The sequence below is a fragment of the Microcebus murinus genome, chromosome 24 (assembly GCF_040939455.1).
Source record: "Microcebus murinus isolate Inina chromosome 24, M.murinus_Inina_mat1.0, whole genome shotgun sequence".
NCBI lineage: Eukaryota > Metazoa > Chordata > Mammalia > Primates > Cheirogaleidae > Microcebus > Microcebus murinus.
Genome location: NC_134127.1, coordinates 32,119,961 through 32,132,765, shown reverse-complemented (window position 1 = coordinate 32,132,765; position 12,805 = coordinate 32,119,961). Strand labels below are relative to the sequence as shown.

The 12,805-nt window shown below is 62.6% G+C and overlaps 3 pseudogenes; all 3 read left to right on the top strand.

Moving 5' to 3' along the window:
• Positions 1–2,942: 2,942 nt before the first annotated feature.
• Positions 2,943–3,061, top strand: LOC142864234 (uncharacterized; annotated as a pseudogene).
• A 3,855-nt stretch (positions 3,062–6,916) lies between these two features.
• On the top strand, positions 6,917–7,035 carry LOC142864233 (uncharacterized; annotated as a pseudogene).
• A 3,854-nt stretch (positions 7,036–10,889) lies between these two features.
• On the top strand, positions 10,890–11,008 carry LOC142864232 (uncharacterized; annotated as a pseudogene).
• Positions 11,009–12,805: the final 1,797 nt, after the last annotated feature.

Here is a 12,805-nt window from a genome sequence, read left to right as displayed (position 1 = left end):
TGTTGCCCGTGCCCCCCTCCCCCCTGTGTTCTTATTCATTTACCTCTCATGTTGTATACCTCCAGCGTATTGTGGGGGTACCAATGTTAAGGTCGGGTACGTTGCCCTCTCCCAGCCTCCCCCCTCGGGTCATTAGCTTCAAGTGCGCCCATGCCCCAGTCGGTGCGCACCCACCCCATTCCTAATGGATGTGTATGCCCATCCCCTCCCCCCACCCGCCCGACACCCACCCGAGGAAGGGGATTCCTCTCTGTCCACTTAGGTGTCCATCCGTTCGTACCAATTTGCCGGTGAGCGCGCTCACGTGGTGCTCGTGTGTCCATTCTTGGGATACTTGGCTTACTGGAACGGGTTCCAGCTCTGGCCAGGAGAACACGAGAGGTGCCCTCTCACCGCTGCTCCTCACAGCCGAATGGCACTCCGTGGTGTCCACGCGCCACATTTTATTAATGCACTCCTGGATGGATGGGCACTCGGGTGGCTTCCACATCTTTGCGATTGTGAATTGTGCCCTAACTGTAACCCTAACCCTTACCCAGCCCGTCTCCTCTGCCCCTGCCTGACTCGCTCCTCCCCGGCCAGGCCCGTCACTGTCCTGGGCCCCCGCCTGACCGGCTCCTTCCCGCCCGGCCTGTCACCGTCCTCTGCCCCTGCCTGACATGCTCCTTCCCGCCCGGCCTCTCACCGTCCTCGGCCCCTGCCTGACCGGCTGGCTCCTCCGTCGCCTGGGCCTTCCAAGGGCTTGGTGTGGACGCTGCTTCCAGGAAGCCCTCCAGAAACCCGGCAGCAGGGTGGCCGCAGCAGTCTCCAGCAGCCGTCCCTAAGGCGCTTGTGCGGGGGAACGTGCCCCCCCCCCGCTGTGCCCCCTCCCCCCCCCCCCCCCCCCGCTGTGCCGTGGGGGGGCCCAGCCTGGTGTCTTGCCTGAGGCCCTGGGGCTGCCGCTCCCCGCAAGGGGAGAGCCCCGGAGGTGGGGACCGCCTCCTGATGGGGACGTACACGCAGCTCTCCACGTCGGATTCCGGGGCTCTCTGTCCTGCCCGAAGGCCCAGCTGGCCTGCGGGTCCTTAGAGTGGCAAAAACATCCGAAAACTGAGACTGAGGGTCCCGTGGGTGTCTGCACTTTTGTGCTGGGCACCCCAGGGAGGCCCGGGGGCTGGCTGGACAACGTGGTCTGCTGGGCGGGGGGTTTGGAGGAGCAACCGATGCCCTTTGCACTTTGGGTAGCAAGGGTCTGAGGTGTCTCTGAGCCCTGTGCCATGTCGGTGGAGGGGTGGGGGCGGGGGGTGGGGGGGAAGAGGAGGAGGAGGAGGTGGGAAGGGCCGGGGCCTGCAGTCCTGTTCCCGGGGTGGCACGGCAAGTGGCTTCTTCCACAGGCTGCTTGGCCTGGGCTCCCTGCACCTGGGCCTTTGGAGGACCGGCCCTGTGCTTGCCAACACTTCCTGCAGGGACCCAGAGCTGGGAGGTTGCGTCTCTCAGCCCTGGGTCGGGCAGAGCCCCAGCGGGCCATGCCCACAACCTCTCTCAGCACCGGTCCCCCAGAAGGCTCCTTTGGGACCAGGATTCTCTTGCGGTGACTCTAAGGTCTGGCCCCTGGATGGAGGGGCACCAGGAGTAGAGGAGCAGGAAGGGGAAGGGGGTGGCCATTCGAGGGGACACTTTGAGGCCAAGTCCCAGCTTCAGCCTGATCCTCCTGGGAACCCCGCTCTGAGACAAGGAGCCGGGCTTCGCATTCCCACAGCAGCCAGTCGTGGGCTGAGGACACCTGGGGCGTTGGGAACTCCCTGGCTTCTCCTTGGTTTAACATCTGGAGCTGCTTGGGAATTGTGCCGCCACACACACCCGAGTGCAGGTGTCTTCCGCACAGACTGCGGGCCTCGCTCTTCTGAATGCCGCTAGCTCGCCACCCACCCACGGGTGAACCTGGTCAGGGTGCTTTCTCTCGGGGGCAGACTCTGATCCGGGCGGGCTACCGGTGTCTCTGTTTGCTCGTTTCTTTCTTCCATTTCGGGAAAGGCTTCCTTGCTGGGTGTGGAAATCTCCTATGCCTTCCCTCGCCTATTCTGTCAGCTTTCAAATTCTCTTTCAGTTGCCACCCTCACAGATGGATTAGGAAACTCTTTCCGGTGCACTCATTAGTGAAATGACCTCAAGGAAGCTGGAATCCAATATCTAATGGCCGATTTTTGGCGAGTCCACACGCCAGGGTGGTCGGGGTCCAATGCAGCCCCGGCCAGGCCCAGGCCCCTTGGACTGGGCCACAGGAGGACACAGAGGAGGGTCCCGGCCCCCACGGTAGCGGTGCCGGCAGTTCTCCAAGGGCTTGGGCGTTTTCCAGAGGTGGGAGATGGAGGGGACTGATTTCTTCAGCGCCCCACAAACCACGCCACCCCACCCCACCCCACCCATGGGACACATCCCCAGAGAGAGATGCCCCATACACTCGCTCCCCTCCCCCTTGCGCTGTGCCCCAGTCCTGGCCCGGGGGAATAGGCGGCAGCCCACCCACAGGGCGGGGGGAGGGGGGCACAGCTGAAAGCGGTTGTGGGGGAGGGCGGCCCCTGGCTGGGGTCAGAGGGCGAGCGCCGGGCGCGTGCGCAGTCAGCGGCGGCGACGCGCTGGGGGTGGGCGGCGGGTAGGTGAAGGAGGCCAGGCGGGGAGAGGAGGGGGGCTGGAAGGTCTCCACCTTGGCGAGTCCAGCCGTGGAGGCGCATCTTGTGTGAGTGTGAGTGAGTGTGAGTGTGTGTGTGTGTAGAGAGAGACAGCCCCCCGCCCCGCCCCGCCCCGCCCCGCCCCGCCCATCACCCCGGTCCCTCGGAGCCCGCCGGACCCGGCCGCCGGCGAACTCAACAGGCCCGGCCCGGCGCGGGGCCTGGGGCGGGAGGCGGCGGCGGGGAAGCGCAGAGAGGCTCGGCTTCTCGAGCGGGGCAGGGGCGCCCTCCGCCGTCTAGGGCCACACCACCCTGAACGCCCCCCATCTCCTCTGGTCTCGGAAGCTAAGCAGGGTCGGGCCTCGTTAGTACTTGGATGGGAGACCGCCCGGGAATCACGGGTGCCCTAGGCGGCGGCTTTTTTTTTTTTTTTTGCCTCTCGTTCTGTCCCCTTTCTGGGAGCGCGGCGGCGGCCCGGGGTGGGGGTCACCCCCACCCTCAGCGCCCGCCGCTGTGCCTGGCGCCCCAGCCCGCACCGTGGGGCCTCCTCTTGTCCCAAGCCGCGACACCGCCGCCACGCGGCAGCACGCGTGGCATCTGGACTGTCAGGTCTCAGACCAAAGGTCTGCTCTGTGGGAACCGACACGCTGGAGGAAACCTTGAGAGTCTGAGAGGGGAGGGAGTTCCAGAAGAAGGCCAGGATGTCATTTTGAGGGAGTATGTGACCAGAACTCGTCCCGTTGCTTTTGGGGTTCTACGGGCTCCACGTAGGAATCTTTGGTGGTGGCACCTGATGTTGGGGGATCCGGAGTCACACCCAGACCTGCTCCACAGGCCTCCTTTTACTTTTCTCTTCGGATTCATTATTTTTAAAAAGTGTCTCTTACCTCTATTATTGCATTTTCTTTTTTTTTTTTTTCTTTTTTTTTTTTTTTTTTGAGACAGAGTCTCACTTTGTTGTCCAGGCTAGAGTGAGTGCCGTGGCGTCACCCTAGCTCACAGCAACCTCAAACTCCTGGGCTCGAGTGATCCTTCTGCCTCAGCCTCCCGAGTAGCTGGGACTACAGGCATGCGCCACTATGCCCGGCTAATTTTTTTTATATATATATATATATCAGTTGGCCAATCAATTTCTTTCTATTTATAGTAGAGACGGGGTCTCGCTCTTGCTCAGGCTGGTTTTGAACTCCTGACCTTGAGCAATCCACCCGCCTCGGCCTCCCAAGAGCTAGGATTACAGGCGTGAGCCACCGCGCCCGGCCTCTATTATTGCATTTTCTTTTCTCTCTCTTTTCAAGCAGATGATGGGAGTACAAGTATTCAGGTGACATGTGTTGCCCGTGCCCCCCTCCCCCCTGTGTTCTTATTCATTTACCTCTCATGTTGTATACCTCCAGCGTATTGTGGGGGTACCAATGTTAAGGTCGGGTACGTTGCCCTCTCCCAGCCTCCCCCCTCGGGTCATTAGCTTCAAGTGCGCCCATGCCCCAGTCGGTGCGCACCCACCCCATTCCTAATGGATGTGTATGCCCATCCCCTCCCCCCACCCGCCCGACACCCACCCGAGGAAGGGGATTCCTCTCTGTCCACTTAGGTGTCCATCCGTTCGTACCAATTTGCCGGTGAGCGCGCTCACGTGGTGCTCGTGTGTCCATTCTTGGGATACTTGGCTTACTGGAACGGGTTCCAGCTCTGGCCAGGAGAACACGAGAGGTGCCCTCTCACCGCTGCTCCTCACAGCCGAATGGCACTCCGTGGTGTCCACGCGCCACATTTTATTAATGCACTCCTGGATGGATGGGCACTCGGGTGGCTTCCACATCTTTGCGATTGTGAATTGTGCCCTAACTGTAACCCTAACCCTTACCCAGCCCGTCTCCTCTGCCCCTGCCTGACTCGCTCCTCCCCGGCCAGGCCCGTCACTGTCCTGGGCCCCCGCCTGACCGGCTCCTTCCCGCCCGGCCTGTCACCGTCCTCTGCCCCTGCCTGACATGCTCCTTCCCGCCCGGCCTCTCACCGTCCTCGGCCCCTGCCTGACCGGCTGGCTCCTCCGTCGCCTGGGCCTTCCAAGGGCTTGGTGTGGACGCTGCTTCCAGGAAGCCCTCCAGAAACCCGGCAGCAGGGTGGCCGCAGCAGTCTCCAGCAGCCGTCCCTAAGGCGCTTGTGCGGGGGAACGTGCCCCCCCCCGCTGTGCCCCCTCCCCCCCCCCCCCGCTGTGCCGTGGGGGGGCCCAGCCTGGTGTCTTGCCTGAGGCCCTGGGGCTGCCGCTCCCCGCAAGGGGAGAGCCCCGGAGGTGGGGACCGCCTCCTGATGGGGACGTACACGCAGCTCTCCACGTCGGATTCCGGGGCTCTCTGTCCTGCCCGAAGGCCCAGCTGGCCTGCGGGTCCTTAGAGTGGCAAAAACATCCGAAAACTGAGACTGAGGGTCCCGTGGGTGTCTGCACTTTTGTGCTGGGCACCCCAGGGAGGCCCGGGGGCTGGCTGGACAACGTGGTCTGCTGGGCGGGGGGTTTGGAGGAGCAACCGATGCCCTTTGCACTTTGGGTAGCAAGGGTCTGAGGTGTCTCTGAGCCCTGTGCCATGTCGGTGGAGGGGTGGGGGCGGGGGGTGGGGGGGAAGAGGAGGAGGAGGAGGTGGGAAGGGCCGGGGCCTGCAGTCCTGTTCCCGGGGTGGCATGGCAAGTGGCTTCTTCCACAGGCTGCTTGGCCTGGGCTCCCTGCACCTGGGCCTTTGGAGGACCGGCCCTGTGCTTGCCAACACTTCCTGCAGGGACCCAGAGCTGGGAGGTTGCGTCTCTCAGCCCTGGGTCGGGCAGAGCCCCAGCGGGCCATGCCCACAACCTCTCTCAGCACCGGTCCCCCAGAAGGCTCCTTTGGGACCAGGATTCTCTTGCGGTGACTCTAAGGTCTGGCCCCTGGATGGAGGGGCACCAGGAGTAGAGGAGCAGGAAGGGGAAGGGGGTGGCCATTCGAGGGGACACTTTGAGGCCAAGTCCCAGCTTCAGCCTGATCCTCCTGGGAACCCCGCTCTGAGACAAGGAGCCGGGCTTCGCATTCCCACAGCAGCCAGTCGTGGGCTGAGGACACCTGGGGCGTTGGGAACTCCCTGGCTTCTCCTTGGTTTAACATCTGGAGCTGCTTGGGAATTGTGCCGCCACACACACCCGAGTGCAGGTGTCTTCCGCACAGACTGCGGGCCTCGCTCTTCTGAATGCCGCTAGCTCGCCACCCACCCACGGGTGAACCTGGTCAGGGTGCTTTCTCTCGGGGGCAGACTCTGATCCGGGCGGGCTACCGGTGTCTCTGTTTGCTCGTTTCTTTCTTCCATTTCGGGAAAGGCTTCCTTGCTGGGTGTGGAAATCTCCTATGCCTTCCCTCGCCTATTCTGTCAGCTTTCAAATTCTCTTTCAGTTGCCACCCTCACAGATGGATTAGGAAACTCTTTCCGGTGCACTCATTAGTGAAATGACCTCAAGGAAGCTGGAATCCAATATCTAATGGCCGATTTTTGGCGAGTCCACACGCCAGGGTGGTCGGGGTCCAATGCAGCCCCGGCCAGGCCCAGGCCCCTTGGACTGGGCCACAGGAGGACACAGAGGAGGGTCCCGGCCCCCACGGTAGCGGTGCCGGCAGTTCTCCAAGGGCTTGGGCGTTTTCCAGAGGTGGGAGATGGAGGGGACTGATTTCTTCAGCGCCCCACAAACCACGCCACCCCACCCCACCCCACCCATGGGACACATCCCCAGAGAGAGATGCCCCATACACTCGCTCCCCTCCCCCTTGCGCTGTGCCCCAGTCCTGGCCCGGGGGAATAGGCGGCAGCCCACCCACAGGGCGGGGGGAGGGGGGCACAGCTGAAAGCGGTTGTGGGGGAGGGCGGCCCCTGGCTGGGGTCAGAGGGCGAGCGCCGGGCGCGTGCGCAGTCAGCGGCGGCGACGCGCTGGGGGTGGGCGGCGGGTAGGTGAAGGAGGCCAGGCGGGGAGAGGAGGGGGGCTGGAAGGTCTCCACCTTGGCGAGTCCAGCCGTGGAGGCGCATCTTGTGTGAGTGTGAGTGAGTGTGAGTGTGTGTGTGTGTAGAGAGAGACAGCCCCCCGCCCCGCCCCGCCCCGCCCCGCCCCGCCCATCACCCCGGTCCCTCGGAGCCCGCCGGACCCGGCCGCCGGCGAACTCAACAGGCCCGGCCCGGCGCGGGGCCTGGGGCGGGAGGCGGCGGCGGGGAAGCGCAGAGAGGCTCGGCTTCTCGAGCGGGGCAGGGGCGCCCTCCGCCGTCTAGGGCCACACCACCCTGAACGCCCCCCATCTCCTCTGGTCTCGGAAGCTAAGCAGGGTCGGGCCTCGTTAGTACTTGGATGGGAGACCGCCCGGGAATCACGGGTGCCCTAGGCGGCGGCTTTTTTTTTTTTTTTTGCCTCTCGTTCTGTCCCCTTTCTGGGAGCGCGGCGGCGGCCCGGGGTGGGGGTCACCCCCACCCTCAGCGCCCGCCGCTGTGCCTGGCGCCCCAGCCCGCACCGTGGGGCCTCCTCTTGTCCCAAGCCGCGACACCGCCGCCACGCGGCAGCACGCGTGGCATCTGGACTGTCAGGTCTCAGACCAAAGGTCTGCTCTGTGGGAACCGACACGCTGGAGGAAACCTTGAGAGTCTGAGAGGGGAGGGAGTTCCAGAAGAAGGCCAGGATGTCATTTTGAGGGAGTATGTGACCAGAACTCGTCCCGTTGCTTTTGGGGTTCTACGGGCTCCACGTAGGAATCTTTGGTGGTGGCACCTGATGTTGGGGGATCCGGAGTCACACCCAGACCTGCTCCACAGGCCTCCTTTTACTTTTCTCTTCGGATTCATTATTTTTAAAAAGTGTCTCTTACCTCTATTATTGCATTTTCTTTTTTTTTTTTTTCTTTTTTTTTTTTTTTTTTGAGACAGAGTCTCACTTTGTTGTCCAGGCTAGAGTGAGTGCCGTGGCGTCACCCTAGCTCACAGCAACCTCAAACTCCTGGGCTCGAGTGATCCTTCTGCCTCAGCCTCCCGAGTAGCTGGGACTACAGGCATGCGCCACTATGCCCGGCTAATTTTTTTTATATATATATATATATCAGTTGGCCAATCAATTTCTTTCTATTTATAGTAGAGACGGGGTCTCGCTCTTGCTCAGGCTGGTTTTGAACTCCTGACCTTGAGCAATCCACCCGCCTCGGCCTCCCAAGAGCTAGGATTACAGGCGTGAGCCACCGCGCCCGGCCTCTATTATTGCATTTTCTTTTCTCTCTCTTTTCAAGCAGATGATGGGAGTACAAGTATTCAGGTGACATGTGTTGCCCGTGCCCCCCTCCCCCCTGTGTTCTTATTCATTTACCTCTCATGTTGTATACCTCCAGCGTATTGTGGGGGTACCAATGTTAAGGTCGGGTACGTTGCCCTCTCCCAGCCTCCCCCCTCGGGTCATTAGCTTCAAGTGCGCCCATGCCCCAGTCGGTGCGCACCCACCCCATTCCTAATGGATGTGTATGCCCATCCCCTCCCCCCACCCGCCCGACACCCACCCGAGGAAGGGGATTCCTCTCTGTCCACTTAGGTGTCCATCCGTTCGTACCAATTTGCCGGTGAGCGCGCTCACGTGGTGCTCGTGTGTCCATTCTTGGGATACTTGGCTTACTGGAACGGGTTCCAGCTCTGGCCAGGAGAACACGAGAGGTGCCCTCTCACCGCTGCTCCTCACAGCCGAATGGCACTCCGTGGTGTCCACGCGCCACATTTTATTAATGCACTCCTGGATGGATGGGCACTCGGGTGGCTTCCACATCTTTGCGATTGTGAATTGTGCCCTAACTGTAACCCTAACCCTTACCCAGCCCGTCTCCTCTGCCCCTGCCTGACTCGCTCCTCCCCGGCCAGGCCCGTCACTGTCCTGGGCCCCCGCCTGACCGGCTCCTTCCCGCCCGGCCTGTCACCGTCCTCTGCCCCTGCCTGACATGCTCCTTCCCGCCCGGCCTCTCACCGTCCTCGGCCCCTGCCTGACCGGCTGGCTCCTCCGTCGCCTGGGCCTTCCAAGGGCTTGGTGTGGACGCTGCTTCCAGGAAGCCCTCCAGAAACCCGGCAGCAGGGTGGCCGCAGCAGTCTCCAGCAGCCGTCCCTAAGGCGCTTGTGCGGGGGAACGTGCCCCCCCCCCGCTGTGCCCCCTCCCCCCCCCCCGCTGTGCCGTGGGGGGGCCCAGCCTGGTGTCTTGCCTGAGGCCCTGGGGCTGCCGCTCCCCGCAAGGGGAGAGCCCCGGAGGTGGGGACCGCCTCCTGATGGGGACGTACACGCAGCTCTCCATGTCGGATTCCGGGGCTCTCTGTCCTGCCCGAAGGCCCAGCTGGCCTGCGGGTCCTTAGAGTGGCAAAAACATCCGAAAACTGAGACTGAGGGTCCCGTGGGTGTCTGCACTTTTGTGCTGGGCACCCCAGGGAGGCCCGGGGGCTGGCTGGACAACGTGGTCTGCTGGGCGGGGGGTTTGGAGGAGCAACCGATGCCCTTTGCACTTTGGGTAGCAAGGGTCTGAGGTGTCTCTGAGCCCTGTGCCATGTCGGTGGAGGGGTGGGGGCGGGGGGTGGGGGGGAAGAGGAGGAGGAGGAGGTGGGAAGGGCCGGGGCCTGCAGTCCTGTTCCCGGGGTGGCACGGCAAGTGGCTTCTTCCACAGGCTGCTTGGCCTGGGCTCCCTGCACCTGGGCCTTTGGAGGACCGGCCCTGTGCTTGCCAACACTTCCTGCAGGGACCCAGAGCTGGGAGGTTGCGTCTCTCAGCCCTGGGTCGGGCAGAGCCCCAGCGGGCCATGCCCACAACCTCTCTCAGCACCGGTCCCCCAGAAGGCTCCTTTGGGACCAGGATTCTCTTGCGGTGACTCTAAGGTCTGGCCCCTGGATGGAGGGGCACCAGGAGTAGAGGAGCAGGAAGGGGAAGGGGGTGGCCATTCGAGGGGACACTTTGAGGCCAAGTCCCAGCTTCAGCCTGATCCTCCTGGGAACCCCGCTCTGAGACAAGGAGCCGGGCTTCGCATTCCCACAGCAGCCAGTCGTGGGCTGAGGACACCTGGGGCGTTGGGAACTCCCTGGCTTCTCCTTGGTTTAACATCTGGAGCTGCTTGGGAATTGTGCCGCCACACACACCCGAGTGCAGGTGTCTTCCGCACAGACTGCGGGCCTCGCTCTTCTGAATGCCGCTAGCTCGCCACCCACCCACGGGTGAACCTGGTCAGGGTGCTTTCTCTCGGGGGCAGACTCTGATCCGGGCGGGCTACCGGTGTCTCTGTTTGCTCGTTTCTTTCTTCCATTTCGGGAAAGGCTTCCTTGCTGGGTGTGGAAATCTCCTATGCCTTCCCTCGCCTATTCTGTCAGCTTTCAAATTCTCTTTCAGTTGCCACCCTCACAGATGGATTAGGAAACTCTTTCCGGTGCACTCATTAGTGAAATGACCTCAAGGAAGCTGGAATCCAATATCTAATGGCCGATTTTTGGCGAGTCCACACGCCAGGGTGGTCGGGGTCCAATGCAGCCCCGGCCAGGCCCAGGCCCCTTGGACTGGGCCACAGGAGGACACAGAGGAGGGTCCCGGCCCCCACGGTAGCGGTGCCGGCAGTTCTCCAAGGGCTTGGGCGTTTTCCAGAGGTGGGAGATGGAGGGGACTGATTTCTTCAGCGCCCCACAAACCACGCCACCCCACCCCACCCCACCCATGGGACACATCCCCAGAGAGAGATGCCCCATACACTCGCTCCCCTCCCCCTTGCGCTGTGCCCCAGTCCTGGCCCGGGGGAATAGGCGGCAGCCCACCCACAGGGCGGGGGGAGGGGGGCACAGCTGAAAGCGGTTGTGGGGGAGGGCGGCCCCTGGCTGGGGTCAGAGGGCGAGCGCCGGGCGCGTGCGCAGTCAGCGGCGGCGACGCGCTGGGGGTGGGCGGCGGGTAGGTGAAGGAGGCCAGGCGGGGAGAGGAGGGGGGCTGGAAGGTCTCCACCTTGGCGAGTCCAGCCGTGGAGGCGCATCTTGTGTGAGTGTGAGTGAGTGTGAGTGTGTGTGTGTGTAGAGAGAGACAGCCCCCCGCCCCGCCCCGCCCCGCCCCGCCCCGCCCATCACCCCGGTCCCTCGGAGCCCGCCGGACCCGGCCGCCGGCGAACTCAACAGGCCCGGCCCGGCGCGGGGCCTGGGGCGGGAGGCGGCGGCGGGGAAGCGCAGAGAGGCTCGGCTTCTCGAGCGGGGCAGGGGCGCCCTCCGCCGTCTAGGGCCACACCACCCTGAACGCCCCCCATCTCCTCTGGTCTCGGAAGCTAAGCAGGGTCGGGCCTCGTTAGTACTTGGATGGGAGACCGCCCGGGAATCACGGGTGCCCTAGGCGGCGGCTTTTTTTTTTTTTTTTGCCTCTCGTTCTGTCCCCTTTCTGGGAGCGCGGCGGCGGCCCGGGGTGGGGGTCACCCCCACCCTCAGCGCCCGCCGCTGTGCCTGGCGCCCCAGCCCGCACCGTGGGGCCTCCTCTTGTCCCAAGCCGCGACACCGCCGCCACGCGGCAGCACGCGTGGCATCTGGACTGTCAGGTCTCAGACCAAAGGTCTGCTCTGTGGGAACCGACACGCTGGAGGAAACCTTGAGAGTCTGAGAGGGGAGGGAGTTCCAGAAGAAGGCCAGGATGTCATTTTGAGGGAGTATGTGACCAGAACTCGTCCCGTTGCTTTTGGGGTTCTACGGGCTCCACGTAGGAATCTTTGGTGGTGGCACCTGATGTTGGGGGATCCGGAGTCACACCCAGACCTGCTCCACAGGCCTCCTTTTACTTTTCTCTTCGGATTCATTATTTTTAAAAAGTGTCTCTTACCTCTATTATTGCATTTTCTTTTTTTTTTTTTTCTTTTTTTTTTTTTTTTTTGAGACAGAGTCTCACTTTGTTGTCCAGGCTAGAGTGAGTGCCGTGGCGTCACCCTAGCTCACAGCAACCTCAAACTCCTGGGCTCGAGTGATCCTTCTGCCTCAGCCTCCCGAGTAGCTGGGACTACAGGCATGCGCCACTATGCCCGGCTAATTTTTTTTATATATATATATATATCAGTTGGCCAATCAATTTCTTTCTATTTATAGTAGAGACGGGGTCTCGCTCTTGCTCAGGCTGGTTTTGAACTCCTGACCTTGAGCAATCCACCCGCCTCGGCCTCCCAAGAGCTAGGATTACAGGCGTGAGCCACCGCGCCCGGCCTCTATTATTGCATTTTCTTTTCTCTCTCTTTTCAAGCAGATGATGGGAGTACAAGTATTCAGGTGACATGTGTTGCCCGTGCCCCCCTCCCCCCTGTGTTCTTATTCATTTACCTCTCATGTTGTATACCTCCAGCGTATTGTGGGGGTACCAATGTTAAGGTCGGGTACGTTGCCCTCTCCCAGCCTCCCCCCTCGGGTCATTAGCTTCAAGTGCGCCCATGCCCCAGTCGGTGCGCACCCACCCCATTCCTAATGGATGTGTATGCCCATCCCCTCCCCCCACCCGCCCGACACCCACCCGAGAAAGGGGATTCCTCTCTGTCCACTTAGGTGTCCATCCGTTCGTACCAATTTGCCGGTGAGCGCGCTCACGTGGTGCTCGTGTGTCCATTCTTGGGATACTTGGCTTACTGGAACGGGTTCCAGCTCTGGCCAGGAGAACACGAGAGGTGCCCTCTCACCGCTGCTCCTCACAGCCGAATGGCACTCCGTGGTGTCCACGCGCCACATTTTATTAATGCACTCCTGGATGGATGGGCACTCGGGTGGCTTCCACATCTTTGCGATTGTGAATTGTGCCCTAACTGTAACCCTAACCCTTACCCAGCCCGTCTCCTCTGCCCCTGCCTGACTCGCTCCTCCCCGGCCAGGCCCGTCACTGTCCTGGGCCCCCGCCTGACCGGCTCCTTCCCGCCCGGCCTGTCACCGTCCTCTGCCCCTGCCTGACATGCTCCTTCCCGCCCGGCCTCTCACCGTCCTCGGCCCCTGCCTGACCGGCTGGCTCCTCCGTCGCCTGGGCCTTCCAAGGGCTTGGTGTGGACGCTGCTTCCAGGAAGCCCTCCAGAAACCCGGCAGCAGGGTGGCCGCAGCAGTCTCCAGCAGCCGTCCCTAAGGCGCTTGTGCGGGGGAACGTGCCCCCCCGCTGTGCCCCCTCCCCCCCCCCCCG